The sequence below is a fragment of the Lampetra planeri genome, chromosome 24 (genome assembly GCF_965212315.1).
Source record: "Lampetra planeri chromosome 24, kcLamPlan1.2.h2, whole genome shotgun sequence".
In the NCBI taxonomy this organism is placed as follows: domain Eukaryota; kingdom Metazoa; phylum Chordata; class Hyperoartia; order Petromyzontiformes; family Petromyzontidae; genus Lampetra; species Lampetra planeri.
The window spans coordinates 1,452,535-1,458,718 of record NC_136130.1 but is presented as its reverse complement, the minus strand read 5'-3'; the positions used below and the strand labels follow the sequence as shown (position 1 = coordinate 1,458,718).

The 6,184-nt window shown below is 38.3% G+C and overlaps 1 long non-coding RNA gene across 1 annotated transcript; it reads right to left on the bottom strand.

Annotated features, from left to right (window-relative positions):
- Nucleotides 1-1,818: 1,818 nt before the first annotated feature.
- LOC144726642 (uncharacterized) lies at nt 1,819-5,797 on the bottom strand. Its single transcript, XR_013587319.1, has 2 exons — nt 4,774-5,797; nt 1,819-4,195 (listed from the first exon to the last, which is right to left on the bottom strand). It is a non-coding gene; the product is annotated as an uncharacterized LOC144726642 (long non-coding RNA).
- Between the last annotated feature and the right edge of the window lie 387 nt (nt 5,798-6,184).

Here is a 6,184-nt window from a genome sequence, read left to right as displayed (position 1 = left end):
CCATTGGTTCCCGACCCGACCCACGGGTCACGGGTCACGGAAGCCGTGACCCGTGAAATTTATCTTCAAAACTAATTTCTGTTTACTTTAAAATGACACAGTATTATTAAGCAATATCACAAGTATTTTAAAATCAGTTCCAAACTGATTTTTTTTTCAGCTCAAAATTGTCTGGGAGCCATATGCCGTCACCGGAAGAACCATATATGGCTCGCGAGCCATAGGTTCCCGACCGCTGCTCTACAGTGAGGGAAAAAAAGTATTTGATCACCTGCTTATTTTGTACGTTTGCCCACTGACAAAGAAATGATCAGTCTATAATTTTAATGGTAGGTTTATTTGAACGGTGAGATACAGAATAACAACAACAAAATCCAGAAAAACGCATGTCAAAAATGTTATAAATTGATTAGCATTTTAATGAGGGAAATAAGTATTTGACCCCCTCTCAATCAGAAAGATTTCTGGCTCCCAGGTGTCTTTTATACAGGTAACGAGCTGAGATTAGGAGCACACTCTTAAAGGGAGTGCTCCTAATCTCAGCTTGTTACCTGTATAAAAGACACGTGTTCACAGAAGCAATCAAACAATCAGATTCCAAACTCTCCACCATGGCCAAGACCAAAGAGCTCTCCAAGGATGTCAGGGACAAGATTGTAGACCTACACAAGGCTGGAATGGGCTACAAGACCATCGCCAAGCAGCTTGGTGAAAAGGTGACAACAGTTGGTGCGATTATTTGCAAATGGAAGAAACACAAAAGAACTGTTAATCTCCTTCGGCCTGGGACTCCATGCAAGATCTCACCTCGTGGAGTTGCAATGATCATGAGAATGGTGAGGAATCAGCCCAGAACTACACGGGAGGATCTTGTCAATTATCTCAAGGCAGCTGGGACCATAGTCACCAAGAAAACAGTTGGTAACACACTACGCCGTGAAGGACTGAAATCCTGCAGCGCCCGCAAGGTACCCTGCTCAAGAAAGCACATATACATGCCCGTCTGAAGTTTGCCAATGAACATCTGAATAATTCAGAGGACAACTGGGTGAAAGTGTTGTGGTCAGATGAAACCAAAATGGAGCTCTTTGGCATCAACTCAACTCGCCGTGTTTGGAGGAGGAGGAATTCTGCCTATGACCCCAAGAACACCATCCCCACCATCAAACATGGAGGTGTTTTTCTGCAAAGGGGACAGGACAACTTCACCGCATCAAAGAGACGATGTACGGGGCCATGTACACTGTAAAAAATGTGACACATTTTTACTTAAAAAAATTATGGCAACAAAGTGACACGTAATATAATTGAGTAGATTTTAAGCACTACAACTTTGAATAAAAAGTGTTGAATAAATTAACTAAAAAATAATAATAAAAAATAAGTGCATGGTAATAAAAGCAACAGTTAAAATGTGTTGGATTTAGTAATATGATTCCAAATGATGAGTTATATAGCCTAAAAAAATTGTGTAAATCCAAATAGATTTTACAAGGAAAAGTGATTTATATTTACTTAATATCTGAGCAATGGTAATTTAGATTTACTAAATATCTGGTGGAATCTGATTAATATTTATTAATGATCTGGGTGAAATTGATTTACATTTACTAATTGTCTGGGTGAAATTGATATAAGCTTACTAAATATCTGGATCAAAATGATTTGGATTTACTAAATAAAATACTTATATTGAATGTCTGTTGCCATAACTTTTATATTTCTAATCCACCCAATATCATGCCTTCGTGGTGCCACAATTCACTTACGTTAAGTCAACCGATCACCATGAAAAAGATAAGAACCATGAAAAGGAACAGCAGGTTAACATTTATTCGTGCAATTTTGTCTCAACATGTTTATCCAACATATTACAAGTACAAAACAAAGACAGAAATCATGTATGTGTACAATAGGGATACAATACTGGAGGTATTTATAATTTGTGGGCATTACAGGCACAGATTACTTTTTTGGATGTGATTCAAGGTTTAGTCTTTTTAGCACATTTAAATTACGACAATGTTTTAAAAAAAATCTGTAAAAAAACTTTCATATTATTTCTTTTTTATATGCGCAAATTGAAATCCTAAGGGCCAATATGTTTTTCAAACAGCTAAAAGAGATTAAAACATCACGTCAATTGACTTGCATTCCCTGTACTTATACTAGTAGCCATAATCCACAATCCGGGTGGACCTATCTTTTTTAACATGCATAATTACAGTACAAGCATGGCTTCCTAACAAGTAAACTAGCACAGCCTACAGATGTTCTATGCATCTTACATCTATTCCTTTAGAACAAACACTTGCAATGGCCTAGGTCAGCGTCACATCAGAAGAAAGCACAATGTTAGAACACCCAAGAAACATTAAACAAAAATAAAGATAGCTTTCAATAACAAATCAGTGCATTCTCTGATAGCCTACCAGATGTATAGGCATATAACGCAGAACTTTGACAGTCAGACTCAGTTATTAACTCGTTAAGCTCATTCAAACTGAAGTACTTCTTCTTGGTGAAAATCTGAAAACACAATGCTAGTTCCCTTGGGACTATGCCTTCCAAAAGGTCATGTAGTACATCTGGTGGGTACCCAGACTCAAAATGAAAGTGATTTAATTTATCAGTCAATGGACACGACCGCTTTACGCCAAAGCAATGAGTAACATTTGGATTTTCTCTCAGTTTGTACATGCAAACTATGTTCCTTCTTTGTCCGAGGTGGAAACACTCCGGTCCGCACTTCGTGTGTCTGGTACTCTGAAGAATGTCCAAGACAAAATCTACAGATGTACGGCCCCGTGAAACATTCAACTAGTCCACTGATAGAATGTGCATCGAGATTGTCAGCTACAACACAATGTACTGTCCCTTTAATGTTTTTTCCAACACTGGAAATGAAAATCCCTTCCTGTTCTAGAATGACAAGATCCTTCAAGAGCGGTTCCAAAACTGCTCTGTATTCAAACTGTTTGACATCAACAGCTTTGCAAAGTAAAGCTAGGTGTATTGACGTTAATGCAGATTGCAACTTTGTTGGAACATTTGCCAAAACCCAATAAACAACTGTTATTTTGTGGTTTTTTTCTCGAAGTTCCTAGTGAGTTACACACCTCAAAGTCGTCAACGTAAAGGATTATAGACAGTCTTGTTTCTTCCCCAGCATAAAATACATTTTGCTTGAAGGATTTTCCATCAAAAATTGACTTAATATATCCAATACTATTTGATTTTCTGGATAAAATTATTTCTGCAATGTCTTTATTCTTCAAGACTTCCTGCAAAGTCTGGAGAATAGGCACATATTGAAAAGTCTTGTTCTTTTCAGTATCAATAATATATTCAATGCTATCAACACACTGGAAATGCACCTTAAAATACTTTCTTCTCTTAAAAGCCGTACCAAGTGGACCACCTGCTCTAAGTGCTGTACTAATGGGATGGAAGTTGCACAACTGCTGACAATTCAGTTACGATGGCCTGGTCAACAATGCATTTATTCACCTTCAATGTTGAATCTAGTATGTTCCTAACAACTGCAACTGATACTGAAGATGAAATGAACTGAAGGTCTTCAACCAAGGCATCAATGAACTTCACTGAGGCATTATAGATGGTTTCTAGCTTCAGCAGAAGTAAGCCAATTCTTTGAAGAACTAAGTATGATGCACTTTCCTGATCACAATCTAAACTAGTGCCCTCACCATCATTGGCCTCTGGTAAATCAGAATGGTCAACAGTCTGATTATGGCGACTCTCATACACATCTTTCTTAAAATCACTCAAAGAATAGGATTTGTGTCTTTTGCTTTTGTGTTTTAGAAATGTATTGTATATATTTGTCTGAAAGCTGCATCCTTCAAATACACAAAAGACAGTTTCGTGGCTCTTCAGATGATTTCCAATATGCTGAAAGTAGTCCTTCTCTATAGAACAACAAGCATTGCAAACTAAACACTTAAAAGCAGAGATGTTTCCTGACCGTAGACTTTCTTCATCTGAATGGTATCTGGACAAATGTGTGCGAAGGGCACTCTGCGTTTTAAATGTGCAAGGGCAACTGTCATATAGGCATGGCTGGGATTGGCCACGACCAAATATTGTGTGTTGTCTGTAATGCTTTAGTAGATTTACCTTTGTGGCAGACAAAGACTTGCAGATCTTACACTTCCATTCCATAAGCAAAAACCTGAGGCAGAAAAAGGTCCATGTATCAGATGGAAGGCCACCAGGTCTCTAATCACATGAGGACAATAGAATCGGATTTACAAGATAATTCTTTATTATTTTTAATATTCAAATTTTCATGCTCAAATTTAGCACATCAACTTCTTGTCACTCACATCATCTAGCTAGCTAGCAACTACACAACAAGCTAGCCACAACGTAAAGGTGACGCTAACTGACTGGTGGCAAGCTAGCTAACGTTAGCATACTGTACGTACATCAACACCAAGATATAATATACTGGAGGTGTAACGGCAGGTACAGGACTTTTGGTTCGGTACACGCTGTGATCCGAATGAATATAGTCTAGTTTTAATCACGCACATTACTTTTTCGTGTGCGGAACAAAAATTATAGTCTCGTGCTTTTAGTCGAATCAGACTGACTTCCAAAGGCCTAACGTTGTGCTAGTTAATTCTGATATACGTTACAGCTAGTTAAATTGGCATGCTGGTAACATGCAGTAACATAAAACAATGTTCAACTGCTACCACACCTTTGTTAAAAAATTGTTCGCTAAAATAATAAAACATGTCTTACCTTTGGGAGAACGGCGGTCCCTGAAACGTGTCTGTTGAAGAAGATGGTTGACATGCACGTGGCGCGAAAAAATGCCTCGAGTTTGGGCGGGAGTGTAACGTTATTAAATTCAAAAACCTCCCGGTTAGTAAAATTAATAAATTTTTGGCATTTTTGACTTTCCTGATAAAATACAATTAAATTCTACTCAGTTATTTATGGCTGATTTTATTTGAACAAAACTGAGTAAAATACAATTAATAACTAATAGAAAGGTGTTGAATTCAGCTCAATGTGATTCTAAACTACACATAGTCATTATTTTTATGTATAGGCTACTCCTATATATTTACTAAACATTAATAAACCCCAGTCTCGGTTTTTACAGTGTACCGTCAAATCTTGTGTGAGAACCTCCTTCCCTCAGCCAGGGCATTGAAAATGTGTCGTGGATGGGTATTCCAGCATGACAATGACCCAAAACACACGGCCAAGGCAACAAAGGAGTGGCTCAAGAAGAAGCACATTAAGGTCCTGGAGTGGCCTAGCCAGTCTCCAGACCTTAATCCCATAGAAAATCTGTGGAGGGAGCTGAAGGTTCGAGTTGCCAAACGTCAGCCTCGAAACTTTAATGACTTGGAGAAGATCTGCAAAGAGGAGTGGGACAAAATCCCTCCTGAGATGTGTGCAAACCTGGTGGCCAACTACAAGAAACGTCTGACCTCTGTGATTGCCAACAAGGGTTTTGCCACCAAGTACTAAGTCATGTTTTGCAGAGGGGTCAAATACTTATTTCCCTCATTAAAATGCAAATCAATTTATAACATTTTTGACATGCGTTTTTCTGGATTTTTTTGTTGGTATTCTGTCTCTCACTGTTCAAATAAACCTACCATAAAAATTATAGACTGATCATTTCTTTGTCAGTGGGCAAACGTACAAAATCAGCAGGGGATCAAATACTTTTTCCCCTCACTGTATATATATAAAAGGGAAAATTGTGATTATGTGTGTCTGTTCAAAATGTTTTGCGTACTTCCCGACATGCAACAAACTTGAAATTTGCCATGTGGGTACTTTCCAGACTGTACACCATGCAACAATTAAAAAAATACACTTTTGTATATTTTTTTTTTGGGGGGGGGCTCAATAATGCATATATATATTTTTTACCTATAAACGTCATTCTTTGTCTGTCTGCCCGTCTGTCTGTGCGTCTGTCCCTCTGTGTATGCGCGCTTGCGAGGGATTTGGCGCTCTGACGGTGGGGTTTAGGCCAACAAAAATTTGCCGGGCGGCACGCCCCGAGCGTCACGGTGGGAATAGGCTATTCCGTTTTCCAATCCGTCACCTTTCAAGTGGTAAAAATCGCGTTTTTGTGCTATTTCTCTTTATTTTTCGATTTAAAGCTTTCGTGACTGCAGGGATTCAT